The sequence below is a fragment of the Microtus pennsylvanicus genome, chromosome 4, assembly GCF_037038515.1.
Source record: "Microtus pennsylvanicus isolate mMicPen1 chromosome 4, mMicPen1.hap1, whole genome shotgun sequence".
NCBI classification, from domain to species: Eukaryota; Metazoa; Chordata; class Mammalia; order Rodentia; family Cricetidae; genus Microtus; species Microtus pennsylvanicus.
In genome coordinates, this window is record NC_134582.1 from 98,174,428 (window position 1) to 98,192,834 (window position 18,407).

Genomic DNA, 18,407 nt, shown 5'->3' on the forward strand with positions numbered 1-18,407 from the left:
CTGGAACAATCAACTTCCAGAAGAGAAAAAAAGACTGGTTACGGATGTAGTTCAGTGATCGTGCTTGTTCAAAATATGCAAGGCTTTCCATCTAATCCCCAGCACTAGAAATAGAGGGGCAGGGAGGGAGGGAGGGAGGGAGGGAAGAAAAGAGAGAGAGAGAGAGAAAGAGAAAGAGAGAAAGAGAGAGAGAGAGAAATGTCGAGGTTAATTTTGGCTCATAGTTTTGGGGAGACTTCTGTCCACTTCAGGGACCTGTGTCTTTTGGGGCTGTGGCAGTGTAGTACATCATAAAAGAGCTTAGGACAGGAAACGAGCTCAGCTCATGACGCCAGCAAGCAGCCGAGGAGAGGATGAGCTAGGGTCCAGTTATGGATCTAAAATGTTCCACTCAACCTGGTGTCTCGAATACTTCTGCCTGAGTGTTTGCCAAACCTTTACAAAGTGAACCAGATGACCAAAATAGGTCACTGGAGGCAGGCCTTTGAAAGAGGTACTCAGCCCCTGGCTCCTGTCTTGCTCTCTGCTCCTGGTCTGCTGTGATAGGAATCATTTCTAACACTGTTTCCCAGAAAGCCTTTGCCACGTTTTCCCCACCATGACAGTCCAAAGCCTTCTACAACTGGGAACCAGAAGAAAAATTCCTCCCTTAAATAACCTTATTGGGTGTTTGACAGAAGCATAAAGAACCCCTTCAAGGACACACCCCAGTGATCTAATTTCTTTCAGCTGGTCCCATTTTTTAAAGGATTTCCCAATGGCACTGCAGGCTGGTGAGCAAGTCTTCAGTGCATGGACCTTTGACAGACACTTCCCCAAATAATAACAAGCAATATGTGTCATGGCCGCAGTAATGATTAGAAAACAACAGTGCCTACTACTGTAATGACAAAATGGAGCTGAGACTTTGTAAGTAGCCAGAACTGAGTCTAAAACACTGTCCTAAAGTCATTTTCCGTGTAGTGTGGAGGAAGAGTTCCATTTCTGGAGGCCAGATTTCAGCAGTGAAGAGCTGAATCAATTAACATTTACCTGCCAAGTAGTAAACAGAATGTAAAGAAAAAAAATAGACACTTATGCCCAGAATTCAAAGATTATTCAGCTCTAGTGATCACATAAATTAGTAGCATTTGCCTTATTGACATGTTACCAAAAAAATGCTATATATACTCTCCAGAAATGATGAAAAATATTGGTAAAATCCCAAACCCATGATAATATAATATAGTAGATCTCAGAAGGACATTCTTTTCTGTAGCACACAATACTGAAGCCACAAAAGCAAAAAAAAAAAAAGGTGTATCTTGTTATAAATTTTTTAAAATTATTCCCAGGAAAGACTTCTATAAACAAAATCAAAGCACTAAGCAAGGATATACGAAACACCCTCACGAGTCATTAAAAAAGCATTTTTATAACATCCTTAACACAGGAGGAGTCCCCACAAAGCTGTAATAAAGAGATACAACCAAAAAAGGAAAAAAGAAGAAAAGATTACAGATAAAAAAATCCACCAAAAGGCATGTGTATAAATGATTCCTGAATATACAAGAGATGTCCAACTTCACTTAGAGTAAGAAAATGAAGGTGAAAATTATACTGAACCAGGAAATAAAGTTTCTAAAATGTAGCTCATATTTCATGTACATCAGAATTATGTATTTGTGTGTGTGTATGTGTGCATATGTATATGCCAAGATATGATTGTTGGCTGCCTGCACCACAAAGTAATGTAACAAGCCTGACAGAAGACTTGTGCTATTTATGATTTGTGCTTATACCATTTTTTTTTTAAAGTATGTCTTTGTGAACTGACTGGAACAGTTTCAGGGGCAAATTCTTAGGTTTAAAAAGCTAAAAAGATGCAGAGCCTTATGCTAATGTATGCTAATGTGCTAGTGACTCAGCAAAACCAGAAACTAATCAAGCCCATGGATGGATGATGGGCGTGAACAGTCATGGCTCTCAACCTGTCTCCAGGATGTGTAAGATGACCATGAGCTAGTGATGGAGGACGCAGTCACAGCACACCTATCACAGGTAGAAGAATGCTGGCCCCTATGGAAGACATAGCTACAGCACACCCAGAAGAGGTAGATGTCAAGGTCTTCACATCTAGTAAAAGGATGAGCATCCTGTCTCAATTCCTGTCACCCTTTCTACCTCCCTGGTGCTTCCTATTCCTCAAACTCACCTGGACTCTGACCTCAAGGACATAGAACTGACCAGGGACACACAACTGACTAAAGAAGGAAGAGAGATAAATCTGGGAGGTGATTAACACAGTTTTTCTCACCCCACGGGGGACCTCAATCATTCAGTAATTACATCACAGGCAGAACTTCTAGGCTTATCTGTTACTGCGTGCTTACAAGAGATTGATGGGGCTCATTCATTGTCTTGTGGGTAAGAGCAGCCTAAGCAGTTGAAGTGAACTATAGAAGATTAATGTGTAATTTTGAGATGAAAATCACCCCAATATCCCCCATATAAGTAGAAATGTCCAGACATTTTCTATGGTAGTTTTTGTTGGAGTCCCATGGAAGTCATTGAAAGTACAAAGCCAAATACACTCCAAAGACAAACTCTATCACTGTAAAGGAGAATCGCCACTATCCCTGCAGAACCACAGGATGAGGGATGAAATCAAATCACATTTGTGAAAGTGTTTGTCCAACTAAAAAGACCTCGGCAAACATAAGGCCATGTTATGTGCTTATATATTCCAAAGACACTATTTAAAGTATATTATCCCCAGACAAGCTTTTTGCAAGCACCTACCATTATCCAAGACTCTTTTTTTACACAAGCATAAGAAGCCCAGGAATCCTGGTGGTCAAAAAGCCTATCCAGGAGCCAAATTGTTTTTATCATTTTACATAGATCTTTAATCCAAAGAAAAACAATAATTCAGAGCATATAAAAATTCTGAAAAATATAAATTTTATGTCCATAAACAAAGGTTTCCTAGGAACCGTCTACGTATTTACTATTGACTATTGCAACTTGGAGCTGCAGCCACAGAGTTGAGTCGTCAAGACCAAGACTGTGGCTTAAAGACGAAAATAGTTATTAACTGCCCTTTTACACAAAAAAATATTGTTGAGTAGAAGACTAAACATGAAACAAATGCCTTTAGCTAGCATGAGTCAAGTTTATTTATGAATGACAGGGCAAGAAGTGTATCTGCACGTGGGAGAAAAGGGGCTAAGCAGTGGGGGCTGGGAATGGAATTTGTCCTTTGAGAATATACTGAAGGTATAGGTATAGGTACCTGTAATCTGAGCTGCTCTGAAAACTGAGGCAGAAGGACTGCCCACCAGCTCAAAATAAGTAAGTGAAGAGCAACAGAAAAAGTAGAACAAAAAAATCAAGGAATGTGCACAGCTGCAGGACTTCCTCAGAGTAAGTGTCCAAGGCTTATGCTGGTTTATACAAGTCCTACCAAAGAGTCACTCTTTTCTCAGGGTATACACTTGCTCTGCTGCTAGGTTAATAGCTGTCTAGAAAGGTTTAGACACTACATCTGACCAAATCTTTCAGAAATGGAAGCCAATACGATCTATGGATTTATCAATGGAATGTCATCAAGCCCACTGACAAGCCACAGATGAAGGAAGGGAAGTTGTCATTGGATAGCATTTAAAGATGAAGACTAACCATAAAAATTGGGTGGAAAACGACCCATCGCTGCATGAAAACTTCAAGACTGTAAGAAACAGAATAAAAACAAACAAACAAACAAAAAAATAAAACCAGAAGCTGTCTCTCACTTAAGGAAGGACTGTGACTGAGAGCTAAAAGCCATGGCTAAGGGCAGGAGAGATCAGTAGACCTAGCAAACACCATGCCGAAGAGAGCAGGTTGCCAGGGGACATCTCAGAACACATCTCCTGAGGCAGGCAGAGTACAGAAAATGCAGGTCTTTTTCCTATCTCAGTCATGACATGAAGAAGGCCACTTATTTGCAATGGGCCAACAGTTCTGACTGCATGTTCTAAAAGACACCTTGGTGCTGGCAACAGTGTTTGTGTTCTGCTTGTACTCAGAACACTCCATGGAGACAAATGCTGGCAGAGGGATGGTCTCTGATGGGAAAGGGGGAGAGTCTCAAAGAATATTAGAAGGAAAACTACATTTGGCATGCACACAGGATTCACAGTAAACCCTGCCTCGGGAAGGAAACAGTAAGGGTAGTATGGGTTCTATTGAAAGGCTCTGTGCCAATGCATTCGAGTGTACTTCCCACTTTCTCCTTGATGAGGTTCAGTGTGGCTGGATTTATGTTAAGGTCTTTGATCCATTTGGACTTAAGTTTTGTGCATGGCAATAGCTATGGATCTACCTGCATTCTTCTACATGACGACATTCAGTTATGCCAGCACCATTTGTTGAAGAATGTTTTCTTTTTTTTTTCATTGTATAGTTTTAGCTTCCTCATGAAAAATCAGATGTTCATAGGTGTGTGGATTAATATCAAGGTCTTCAATTCGATTCTATTGTTCCACCTGTCTGTTTTTATGCCAATATTAAGCTGTTTTCATTACTGTAGCTCTACAGTAGAGCTTGAAATTAGGGATGTTGATGCCTCTGGAAGTTCCTTTCTTGTGTAGGACTGTTTTGGCTTCCTAGGTTTTTTGTTTTTCCATATAAGCTGAATAGGGGAAGTAGCTTTGGATGCATTGGCACAGGAGACTACTTCCTGAATATAACATCAGTAGCACAGACACTGAGGTTGACAATTAATAAATGGGACCTCCTGAACTAAGAAACTTCTACAAGGCAGAAGATACAGTCAACAAAACAAAATGGCAAACTACAGAGTGGAAAAAAAAATTCTTCACCAACCCCGCTTTGGACAGACAGCTGGTCTCCAAAATATACAAAGAACTCAAGAAACAAGATATTAAAATATCAAATAATCCAATTAAAAATGGGGTACAGATCTAAAACAGAAAATTCTCAACAGAGGAATATCTAATGGCCAAAGGGCACTTGAGGAATTGCTCATCATCCTTAGCTGTCAGGGAAATGCAATCAAAATGACTCTAAGATATCATCTTACTCCAGTCAGAATGGCTAAGAAAAAAAAACACTGATGATAGCTTATGCTGGAGAAGATGCCCAATAAGAGGAACACTCTTTCATTGTTGGTGGGAGTGCAAACTTATACAACCACTTTGGAAATCGGTATGGTGGTTTCTGAGAAAATTGGGAATCAATCTACCTCAAGACCCAGCAATACCATTCATGCACATATACCCAAAGGATGCAGACCTGTACTACAAAGACATTTGCTCAGCTATGTTCATAACAGCATTATTTGTAATAGCCAGAATCTGGAAACAACTTAGATGTTCCTCAGCTGAAGAATGGATAAAGAAAATGTGGTGCATTTACATAATGGAGTATTACTCAGCAGTAAAAAGCAAAGACATCTTGAAATTTGCAGGCATGTGAGTGGAACAAGATAAAACAATCCTGAGTGTGGTAACCCAGATCCAGAAAGACAGACATGGTATGTACTCACTCATAAGTGGATATTAGATGTAAAGCAAAGGATAAGCAGCCTACAGTCCTCAAACCCAAAAAAGACAGGAAACAAAGAGAACCCTAAGAGAAACAAACATGGATCCCTCCAGGAAGGGGAAGTAGACAAGATCTCCTTAGAAAATTGGCAGCCTCAGGGGAGGTGGGGAGGAAGGGAGAAGATAAGGAAGTAGGGAGGGGAGAAGGGAAGCAGGTAGGAGAACATAAGGGATCCAGAAGATTGAGTTGGGTAAAGGACAGAGAGGGAAAGCAAGGAAAGAGATACCTTGGAAGAGATAGCCATTGTGGGGTTAGAGAGAAACCAGGCACCAGGGAAACTCCCGGAAAAGTGCAAGGATGACCCCAGCTAAGAATCTAAGCAATAGTGAATATGGTGCCTGCACTTTCCTTTCCCTGTAATCAGATTGATGACTACCTTGGTTGTCATTATAGAACCTTCATCCAGTAACTGATGGAAGCAGATGCAGAGATCCACAGCTAAGCACTGGGGCGAACTACTGGAGTCCAGTCATAGAGAGGGAGGAGTGATAATATGAGCAAAGGGGCCAAGACCATGATGGGGATACCCACAGAAACAGCTTACTAGAGCTAGTGGGGACTCACTGGACTGACAGCTGGGGAACCAGCATAAGACCAAACTAGGCCCTCTGAATGTGGGTGTCAATTGTGTGGCATGGACAGTTCCACTAGTAGTGGAACCAGTATTGTCACTAGTGCATTAACTGGCTCTTTGAAGTCCATTCCCTATGGAGGGATATCTTGATCAGCCTAGATACAGGGGGGAGGGCCTCGGTCCTACCTCAAGTGATATGACAGACTTTGTTGACTCCCCATGGGAGGCCTTACCCTCTCTGAAGAGTGGATGGGGGGGGCAGGGGGGAAGAGTGGGAGGACAGGAAGGAGAGGGACTGGGATTGGTATATAAAATAAGGTGTTTTTTTTTTTTTTTAAAAAAAAGGGTTTTAAAAATACTTTATGGTAGCTTCCTTCTACCTAAGCTCAAAGGGCTAGCCTTACACACGGACTTTTCTGCTTTTGGTTGCTATAAAGTGAGCTTGTCCTAGCAATACGGACAGACATCAAAGGAGCCACACCATGGCCCCAACACTTCCTATCAAAACCATTCTTAACTCATCTTCCCAACTCCGTGATACCAAAGAGCTGGGAAATCTTCACCCAGTGCCCCAGTTTATTTCTGTTCCCCAGAAACTGTGCTTCATTCTCACCTTTAACCCAATGACACCTAGCTAGGCGTTACATGGGAACCTTGACAAGACTTGGTCTTTAACTAAAACAGACCTGGTTTATTGTATTTCACAGATGTAAAAGGTTTACATATGCAGTTTTCTTATAATGCTACAGAGAACATTTATTCCCTCGTTATGGATGAGACAACTGAGACCTAGGCAGGCAAAAGGATTTGACCCAGAAGCTGTAGCTAATAAGTGGCGGAGTCCTGACTCTTCAGAAGCAAAGTCCTCAGAGCCCACAATCCCAGGCTGCCTGAACACACTCTAGGATGAGCACCACTGAAGGAGCCCAGAGCATTTCCCAGCAGTGACTCTTAGGATATGTTAGCCCTGCTTGTCTGTGGTTTGACTTCCATTTCAATCACCTGAGGTCAAGCACAGCTTAAAAATATCACACAGAAGAATCCCCCCAAATGCATAACTCATAACTTTTAAATAGATTTTATTAACACTACAGTATAATAAATTTTAATACTTTTTATCATTAGTTTCTGTTGTTAATCTCTTACTATGACCAATTTACAACTTAAGCGTTAGGCTTTAGGCGTGTATATAAGAGTACCCAGTATCTGTCTATAGGGCTCACTAAGACCCACAGTCCCAGGTATATGCTGAGAGCCCTGAAATCATTACCCATGACAATGGCAGACAACTGAATCTCCATGTGACCATTCTCAAGGAACTGGTGTTATTTAAGGGGAAATAGCAGCTGGCTGATGACCACATCGAGCATGACCCTGTTGGCTTAGAAAGTCTCATGCGTAGACATGGCTCGCCCATCCCCTTGGTCACTTTTCACTTCCTACATCTGAATGCTCAGTGTCACTAGAGGGAAAGACCTGTCACTGCTTTTAGTTTCCTCTGGTGCCTGAGAATGACAGAATCCCAGTGTTCTGAGGTGGTAGACAGTGCCAATTTGGATGATCTGTTTAGCTAGGGAGCCACCTAAAGTGAGCTTGTGAATCACTTACAATTTTCCTGGGAAATAATCAGCATTGAATGATTCCTCAGTTTTATTTTTCACTTAAAAAATTCTATTGGGAGCTCTAGGCTCTGAAGTAATCTGACTATTTTAAATTTGCCTTTTTCCTAATGTCAAATGCCTTCTGAGGGTCAAAGGTTACTTAAACACCTCAAGTAAGCAGTGCTGGGGATGGTGGATTGGGCACACACTGTAGAGAGGCATTTGCAAGAATGGTCAATAACTGAACACAAGGCCGCATGGTGATCCATGTTTTCAAATAGAAAACCAGGAGTCTGGAGTTGAATGTTAAGAATTTGCCCAAGAGACCAAACTAAAAAGTAATGGAGTTGGCCTCAAAGTTCCCCACCTGACATGGACACTTGGAGAAGAAAGGCCAGCTCTGCTCCAGCTGTGTCGGGATGCCACTCTTCCCAGGTAAGGATCCCAGTCTTCCTTGTGATTTCTTGCTGTCTATATAGAAGGTAGACACACACTATTCTCTTGCCTCATTTTCTTTTGAGTCTACGCAATGAAAACCCCTCTCAGAAAAGACCTAATAAACTCACTGAAGGATCAACAGTGTCCAGAGAAGCTTCATGCGTTCTGCCCCTCACGAGGACAAAGTCCTTGGCCGGCAAACATCAAAGGCATGGGTCAGTATGATTGGGATTTCAGGCTTCAGTGAGCCAAGGAGAAGATATTTTGAAAGGTAAGAAGGTCCAAAGTCACATCATGAGCTGATTCCCACAGAGACACACCCGTTCTCATTGTCACTTCTGCACTTTGCTTCCCCGTGCTCCAGAAGTGTGAAGTGTGTACAAAGGCTCTTTCCTGTGGCTTGGAGATCTGCGCTCTTTTTATTTAAACAAACAAACATCCCTCACCCACAAATACTTGGTGGTATTCGTCACAAACAGAATATTGTTTCCAAGCATTTTACAAATGTTGATTCTCACTCTCTTCGTACAGCTGTGTCATTTCACAGAGAGGATAAGAAACTTGTCAATGGGATGGAGGGAGTGGAGCAGAAATCCAAGCCTAGTGTTTGCCCTTGTTTCTTCCTGGGAGTCAAAGACAAGACTAACTGTTGGGTTTTCTAGTCCAAGGGTTGTTTTCATGTGAAAAATGAAAGAGAATCACTGGCAGAGGAGGAGAAACAATGTTGATACGAGCTCTCTAAAACCAGTAAGGGCCAAAGACCATAATTATTTGTTGAAATTTCTCATATTAAAACCGCACAGTGATTTTAGTCAGCCGACACCTAGTCCTCAAACTCGGAGGCTCATGAAACACTGTAAGCACAAAAGATACATATAATGGATATGAACATTATATGACATGTATATATTTAAAAATGGTGTGTGGCTCCTCTGTTTGAGGATAGCAAAGGGCTGGGCAAAGTAACCCACTCTAAATATCAGAAGAAGAGGAGGACAGAAGGAAACAAACAAACCACTTGTCTGTCTGGAATGCCATAGACCTGAAACATTTCTGTCCTTGAGGGTTGTTCAGGTAGGAGGCATCTGAGCCTAAAGGATGGAAAGACTGTTTTGTCCTTGGCTGTACCTCCCGGTCTGTCCATGACAGGAAGACCATCACCAGTTGCTGGTGCATTTTTACTTCAGTTGGGAAGAGCTCTTGAGAAGCAGTTAAGGAAGCGAGTGCTTATAAAGGTAGGTCTGTAGGCTGCGGCGTAGATTTTATTTACAATTTCCCATGGCGGTTTTAATCCGATTGGCCCTCCTTACCTTACTCTTCAGAGAATTTTTATCCATGAAATATAGTAAATTGTCCATCCTTGAAACATGAGAGAGTTTTGTGACTCTGAGAGCATTATGGAAATTACAAATGATAAGGACACTCTGAGCCAAATTTAAGTTTTATGTGACTCCCCATGATGGGAGCCTGACCCTTTGAGAGTTACAAATGTTCCCGAGACAGAGAAGAACTGATGTGCAGAAGCCAGCGTGCACTAAATCATACTGTGGTACAATTATCTCCCCCCCAAATCCATGCATTGAAGGTCGAGCTGTGGGTTGAGAGGATGGTTAGGGAAACAGGGTCCCTCTTGTTAAAACAAAGCAATTAGTTTAATATATACTGTAGGGAAAGGAGAGAAGGGGAGGGAAATTCCCCTTGTCAAATGTCAAACATTTAGAATACTGCTTAAAGCAAAAGTAATAAGGCTCTCTTCATGAAAAAAAAATTGGCCATATACCATGTCTAAATGCAAACATGTGTGTTCTTTATGTCCTTAATTCATTTCAGCTTCTGTTAACTGGGAATATTTTTATGTGCATTCTCAGCCATCCCCCTTCTCACCAGAACAGAAATGTGTCAGAGGGCAGGGGCCAGAATGGTGCCCACCATCTCAAGTACATTTACTTTCCATAAAATATTTAACAACTCTACTATGGCTAAGCACCACCAAGCAGCTAAACAAACTTGAACTTAGAGTTCACAGGCCAAAGCCTGGGGGTGGGGGACTTTAGTGCCCTGCTGCTGTTAATTTATCTCTCTGAGAGACACTTCACATTTGCAATGGTGCACTTAGTGCTTCTGACTCCCTTTTGGTGGATCAAGAACTAAGTCTTTATTTCTCGAAATTTGTGTGCTTTGCCATTGAGAAGGGCAGCACTTCCGTGAGAGTTTTGGTCCTTTTCTCACCTGTAGAGATTTTTTTAAATTTGAGACAGAGTCTTACTATGTAGCCCTGGCTGGTCTGGAACTTGCCCAGCCTGGCCGCAAACTCACAGGGATATACCTGCCTCTGTCTCCCGAGCTTTGGGATTAAAGACATGTGCCAAAACGCCTGCTGGCCGGGAGAGGTTTCGCTGTTGTTTTTATAAATCAACCATGAAAACAAATTACTTGGATTCAATTAGGTTCATAGTCTTGTAGAAAAACATCAAAATTAAGTTTCTATATGTTACACAAAATTAAGTTTCTATATGTTATACAAAACAATAAGAATGATTTTCAAAAATAATTATACAGCAATAAAGATGTCTCACCCAAATAAGTATCTACTTTATTTATCTAACATTTTAGAACAGGTGAAACAATCTGTATTTGAAAAATTCAAGCAAAAAATTCATAACAATAGGTTGATTTGGTTAGAACGAGGAGAATTTGGTGAGAAAGAACCACAGGGAATATTGTGGGGTGACAGATGGTAATGCTTTATATCGTCTTAAGGATTTGGGCTACATATTTTTCAATATTCTGCAAATAATCACTTAGGATATACATTGCACTTTATGTTAATTTTACATCCAAAGAGAAAAACTGTAAAACTCCAGCTAATGATGTACTTAAGGAAAAACGTATTGATATCTGAATTTACTATTAAATGTCTCCAGAAACAAGATGGCTTGAGGGAGAGAGAGAGAGAGAGAGAGAGAGAGAGAGAGAGAGAGAGAGAGAGAGAGAGAGAGAGAGAGAGAGAAATGAGGTAATACGAGCGCAGTAAAATGTGAATAGTGGGTATATACTTTTCTAGTAAACCCTTTCAATGGTTTCCTAATAAAGTAAAATTCCCCATAATGAGAAGTTACTGTGCAGAGCAGCACTAGCAGCTACCAGGCCAGGGCCAGAGACCAAGTTCAGAATGTCTCAGATAACCTGAACACAACACTGTCCTAGATGTGGGAAATCCTTCTTCTTTATTTAAACTTTCCTCTAGCCACTCTCAGGAAGCTAAGATTCGTATTTCTTCTAGATGACCCAAACATGTATAGAAGTCCACACAAAGTAGGCTGGAGAAATATCTTCATGGTTTTTTTTTTTTAAAAAAAAAGCACTGACTTCTGCTCTTCTCAAGGACCTAAGCTTGATTCTCAGCACCCACAGGATAGCTTACAACAGTCTATAGCTCCAGTTCTAGGGGTTCTGTCTCCGTCTTCTGGCTTTGTAGATACAGACATACATGCAGGCAAAAACAATAATATACATGAAATAATATAATAGTTTTTTAAGTTCTCATGATGCCTGACACTCCCTCCTCCAGGATAGAAGATGGAGGATCTGTACAGCAAAGGGTGGCTGTGAGATGTGAGTGGATGTCTAAAGGCTGAATGTCTGGGAAATCCCTAGAAGAGGAAAGATTCAGTCCTTTGCCCCATTTCAGCCTTTTCTTCCCTTTCATTCTTTCATCTCCCTTCCTCCTAGGACGCAAATGCAGTATCTGGAAATTTAGCATCCGTCTTCTGACTGTAAGGATGAAACTCTCACACCATCGATGATAACAGAGCAGGAAGACGGGTAGATAGAGTGAGTATCAGTTCTCTTCCAGCTACACATAAATGTCTTGATATTTGACTCAAACAGATTATTACGTAAATACCTCCAGGTTTTGTTACATCCAAACAAATATATTCCCCTTATCTTAGATAAGCTCTCAGTTTTTAAAATTGCAATGTGCATTGACTTGTACAATTCATGTGTTGAAATTTTAACAAGGAAGGAAGAAGCATGAAATACCACAGAACTAAATGAAAAGAGGGGTCATGAATTCCAGGTGTGGGGAGCTGGTTCAAAGCAAGCCAGTGTGTGTGTTACTGTTTCTCCATGTCACCCCTGTGGCTTTACAGATGCATGACAGAAGTAACTTAAGGGAGGGAAATTTAGTCTGGTCCATGGTCTCAGAGGTCTCGTGCATCCTGACGAAGGATGCATTGTGGAATACAGTTCACAGCAGCAGGAACATATGGTAGAGGTTTTTCATATCACTGTGGATGAGGAAGCAAAGATCAAGGTAGAAACCAGGGACAGACATAACCCTCAGAGGCCCGATGCTGTGAGGACCTGTTTCTGCCAGCCAGGCTCCAACTCCAGAATGGCCCACAGCCCCTCCCCCCACCCCCCAAAAGCATCACAAACAGAGAAAGAAGCTCTCAAAATAGAAGCCTGTGGGGAAACATTTCCAATTCAAGCCCTAAAACTTGCTTAGCATTTTTGCATCAACTCCAATTAAAAGAAACATAAAAGACAGGCTTGAAAAAGAAAGAGGCTAGCCCAAGAGAGGCCAAGGATGGGTTATATAAAATAAACAGGGGAAATCATTAGTAAATAGATAACTCTAGGGTTTTATTAGTTGCATATGTGGATACACGATATACACAAGACCCAAGAGGGATTCTTTTAGATTCATTTTTATATTTAATTGTGTGTGTGTGTGTGTGTGCGCGCGCGCTTATATGTGAGTGTGTGGCTATAGAAAACAGAGCAGTTGGGTCCTCCTGACTGTAGTTATAAGTTTTTGTGAGCCATCTGATGTGGATGCTCTTCACTGCTAAGCCATCTCATCAACCCTATGGGGAATTTCTACACACCAACTTCTAATCCCATTGTCCATACCAGGCAGGTGACTGAATTTGGTAACCAAAACCAGTTGTATGGGATCCTGAGGTAAAAACATGCTACACTCATTGATGTCTTGGTGACCATGATGTCAAACCCCATTGCATCCAGAGCTGAACTCACCAGGATGAGGCAAATGGGGACAGCTAGGTAATTCTGCAGGTGTGACCTCTGCCTCCCAATCCCAAGCTCTTTGTCTAGATGTAAGATCAAACATTTGAGCAAAAGGAGATCCCACTCTATGAAAACAGAAGAGATAGGGATCTTCACCTTTCATGTTTCCCAGAAACTGCTGGCTCCCTGCCTATGGTGTATGTAAAACTCCAATCTGCTTGTCTTTCTAAGAGAGATGACTTCACTGAGCACTGGCATGCAGGACACTCTAGATGAGCCTTTCAGCATCTTGAGATGAAGCATGGTGTCATTCTGAGATTACTTAACACTGTCATCAAGAAAGGTGGCAACACTTGGCAGGGTGTGGGTAGTGAACAATGGGGCACAGGCAGAGCAGGCCAGGCAGTGGTGGCATCCTGGAATCCACATGGAGAATGTCACTGGGCACTTGCTTATTATACAAACTGAAAATATTGTACGAATCCTCCAGAGTCAAACTTAGCCACTTCGACAAGGGCAGCGAGTGGTCTGTGAGGTCATGAATCTGCAAGTCACATTCAATCAGCAGCAAAAGGTGGCATATTTTCATGACCAAACATGTTTTATGCCTAGAAAGGATATTTTTCTTTAGGTTTTAGAGAAAATCACTTCATATAGATGGGAAATTGCCAGACAAACATGAATGGTGTCATTTTGTGATAATTGTTTTGCCCTCTGTTGGTTTATAAAATAGCAGCTCACTCGCTAAAAATGTCAGCATTTGGATAGAGAAGATTCACAGGACGAAAAGAATGCGGATAAGAGTTTGGGCATCCCTTTGGTTCTGGGAAGATGGAAAAGACGAGTCTTTCGCAATGTTTCCAACCAAAAAGCAAGGTCAGTTAGTTGCTACTCAGCCTCTCTGGGCTAGCAGGTTTTCACCCCAACCTTTGACTTCTGAGCTTTATTGATAAATAGAATGATAGGCACTTAATTAGCAGCAGTGGCAGTGCTGGGGCTGGAGGACCAGAAGCCCCACCAGGTCACTGCCTGAGTGGCTGGTGGGGCACTGACTGAGGGGCAGTGGAGTAACAGCCGATCATTAAAATATCAGTAGATTCATGTACAGTCACTAAGCACACAGAAAAACATCAAGTCTCCCTACAGCTTCTCTCATAGGTCTCTCTCCAAATTACTCCATGCCAGGGTTAACTGATGAACTGATCAATTCCTCTGGTCCATCTCTCCCCTTCTCTTTTCCTATAGCTCTGTGGAAATCAACCAGCTGCTTCCAGATTTCCCATCACTCTCCATGATTTTATCTCTGTCCAGTAAATACTTATAAGAGGGGTAGTCCCGGGCAGAATCCCCTCAGTGAGAGGGAGTTAGAAAGTGAAAATGCATAGCAATAATTTCCCCATCACAATTAAGTTGACAGGGATAAAGACTCAGCTGTGTCGCAAAGCAACCAAGTGCCATTGTGATAAATGTACTATTGGAACCATTGCATCATATGCAAACATCACACAGTATGCTTACAAAAGCCTCTATCCTACACACTTGGGTTATGTGATCGAGTTGTGCATGTAGACACTCGTTGACTAAAGTGACTATATAAATATTCAGAAAGTTTCCTTAGCCAAATTCTAATCTCTTTTCTAGGCTAAGAATAGTATAATATGAATAGACTGGATCCGATTCCTTCCGCTAACTTCTTCTCCTGACTTCTTCCCACAGAACTGGCGGCAGGGAGGTAAATGGGAACCGCTCCTTGCTCTGTCTTTCTAACCCAAAGCTATGAGCGACCAGTCTCAACACCAAGAACAGGGTGGAACCACGCACTGAAGCATGGCAGTGATGATCAGGTTTGTCCTTAATGCTGCCCTGTTAAGCTGTCCACCTACTGAATAGAAATGGCTTGTTTCTACCCTCACATATATTCCAAAGATACATGGATTGTTGTCGAAGACGATTCACAACTGGGATATAACCCCCATGTACTGAGCTAAGGGGAGTTTGTTCTACAGAACTGCTGAAGTCAACGATGTGGAATCATCTGCTTGTTCTCAATCCTCCATCTTCCTTCCTCAGTGTCTGAACAGTGTGGATATGCAAAAGAGAATACGATGGAGTTCCACATTTTTATTTTCATAAGATAAATTGCTGCTTTCTGTGCTCAAAATGCCAGTGTGAAGTGGTAGGCATTTGATACTGTGGTCCCCTCCTGTTACACATTGGCCAGGGGTCAACTGCCCTGAGTTGACTCGCCAGCATTTTGTCTCATTCTGTACTGCGGAGCAGCCAACTGATCCACACCCTCCTAATCTTTCTGTCATTAGTGATTGGCCCTCACTCTGGCAGGTTTCTGGCTTGAAACTGAACACTTGTGACAAGTTCTACAAAGATGAGATTTTAGCCAAGGGGCTCTTTCGTCAATTAAGACATTTCATCCCACAATTGCCACCAGGGGCTTTCCAGGGCTCGTGAGGTCCCCATTGCTGTCTGCATTTCAAGAATGAAAAGAAAAATGTGAGCCTTCATCTCATCACAGGGAAGGGGGCGCCTCACCCTCTCACTTAGACACTTGTGAGGAAGGAGACATCCACACGAGAAGCGCACTTCCCCGTGAGTGACCGTCCATTGGTGACTGTCGAGTAACTTGAATTACCTAGACAGCCAAAGAAAATAAATCAGACCTGAGATACCACTTTGGGTCTGAATTATCCAAACTGGCTGTCTAAGCAGCCTGCTATTTCAGACAGGTCCTAATTCACAGGAAAATTGCTGACATGTCTGCTACAGATGTTGAAAGTCAGCCTTGAGCTTCTCCATATTAAGTTACACGGTGAACGTACAGACATGTTCTTAAGTACAATGTTCTTGTTATGTGGCGATGCAGATGTGACTTCAAGCCAGTGGAAGCCTAGGGTAATCCTCTGGTTTGTTTATTTGTTTATTTACTGTTGCTGTGGCAGCCCAATTCACAGCTGGTTGTTTGGTGTAAAACACCTGGCCTCTACTCTGACTGGCATTTTTAAAATGGGCTTGTTTTTCTGGTGTCATATTTCCTTTTTGAGATGATTTAGGAATTTTAATAAACTGTAATCCAAAAGCTCTCAAGATGTTCTCCGTGGTCTTCAGGGAAGAAGAGTCATGGATGAAGCGAGGGCTGATGCTGAGTTATGCTTGAAAATGGAAAGGCCGGGCTGTCAGGTCAGTCCTTGGAGCCAGAGTGGCTGATTTACAGTATTGCCAAATTCCCCACAGATATATAATCACGTCTTGTTCCCACTGCATTTGGAAATTTTGTGTAACTTAAGAATCTTAATGCAGACGTAGAGTACAATGCAAACACCAGGAAACACAAATCTAGCTTTGCCTCAAGCTCCATCTCCACTCCGTGAGTAACTCCAGATAGGGATTTACCTTCCATCTCTAGCATGCTGGGGAAACCAGACACTTGATGACAAATTTGGCTTCATTTGCTAAATTTGTTCCTGAAGTTTCAGGTAGGTCATGTGAATGACAGTGGTGGGAAAACAACCAAAATCTTAAAGAGCCCGCCAAACTGGCTGTGAGGTAAATTATCTTGAATTTCAAGACGCTTCAGAGCTGGGTTTCATGCAAAGTTGTCCTTAAACTTGGTGTTCTCCAATCTCCTGGGACAGCTTGCTCTCAGTGCATTCTCAGGTAAAGTCCAATTGTACCAAGAAAGCCAAAAGAAAACCAACTGAAGAGAAACAGACGGAATGTCAGTTGGAGATTCTCATGCCAAATGTGCCCATGCCTGCCTTTGTCTTATGGTTAAAATGGTGGAAATGGGAGAATTTAAAAGTCTGGGTAAATGTTCAAAATCAGTATCTGTGGAATCAAATCTTATCAATGACTTTACAGGTTTACTTGCTAGGAACTTTGTTAATATAATTTTTTTCTTTTAGGTTTGCACTTCCAAGGATGTTCTTAGCACAGCTGTTTCTCTCTCTCTCTCTCTCTCTCTCCTTTTCTTTTCTTTTTTTTTTTGTTTCTAAATTTGTCAAACCACAAAGGGTAAGTGTGATCAGAGACAGAATGGCCAGTCTTTACATAGGCACAGTGATCGCGAAATGCCATCAACAATTTACTACTCCGCTAAGCTCTCGCTGGTTATTTACTCTTTCAATCTGAAAATACAGAGTGCAAAACCAGGAACAGTCTGTGCCTGTGTGGGACTTACAGTGCCAGGGTGGGGGCAGTCACTCCATGTGACAGGAATGGAGTTAAATTACAGTTGTGAAAGGGACTTCAAAGTAGACGAGGGACCAAGGTCTTCCAGCGTGGTGTTTGGCCCGCTGGCAAAATCAAGAACTGGCTCCCCTGCTGAGCCTGCAGGACAAGCGGGGATGGGGCTCAATTAGGTAAACCTAGGAGGAAATCACTGTCCAGGCACAGATGAACATTTGAGAAGAGCCTTGTCCGAGGGTGAGGCTGGGGTGGGCCTGACATTCAGCCAGGAGGGTTGAAACACATATGAGGTGGCTGCAAAGATGCCAGAGTCTTAAGCTGCAGGAACACCATGTTCTCCTGAGGGTAAACAAAAGAATGCCACCGATGGTTCTTAGTGTGTGTGCATTTGTTTAACTGAGACAGTAGTCACAAGCAGAAATGGATTAAGCCTGTTGTTATGGTTTAGATACAAAGAGTTTTCCTCAGATGTCTTATGTATTGAAGGGCTGATCCCCAAGCAAAATAATAGTGTGTCACTCTTTTGTGAGATTATAGAATCTTTCTGAAGTAGGTCCTAGCCTGAGGTAATAAGTCACTTCAAGGCATGTTTTTACGAACTGCATCTTTTTCTAGCTCCCCCTTTCCTTCTGTTTCCTGTCCACTATGATGTCAAAAATCTCCCCCAATACATGATTTTGTATGTCACTGTGGTATTGTTGCCAAGAGCACGTGACAAAGCAACCAGGTACTGGATCTTCTGAAAGCATGAGCTGAAATCACTCCTATCTTTAAATTATTCATGCCAGGTATTTATCATAGCGCCCAAACAAGCAATCAGTATGTATATGGTGTACAATGTGCTATTTCAATATACAAAGACAATATAAAATAATGATGGCCCTCTGGTGCTGTGGTTTAAGATCATTCTACCTGCAGGTAGGGATTCATTTGGAATTACCCAAACCTTCTGCTTTAACTAGGGAGAG

The 18,407-nt window shown here is 42.0% G+C and overlaps 1 long non-coding RNA gene across 4 annotated transcripts in view; it reads left to right on the forward strand.

Annotated features, from left to right (window-relative positions):
• Nucleotides 1-16,271, forward strand: part of LOC142848799 (uncharacterized) — a 43,942-nt gene extending 27,671 nt beyond the window's left edge. For all 4 annotated transcript variants that reach the window (XR_012910477.1, XR_012910474.1, XR_012910475.1 and 1 more), the window contains 3 exons: nt 11,935-12,036; nt 13,973-14,115; nt 14,956-16,271. This is a non-coding gene — a long non-coding RNA (uncharacterized LOC142848799). The remainder of the gene's footprint in view (nt 1-11,934; nt 12,037-13,972; nt 14,116-14,955) is intronic.
• The last annotated feature ends 2,136 nt before the right edge of the window (nt 16,272-18,407 follow it).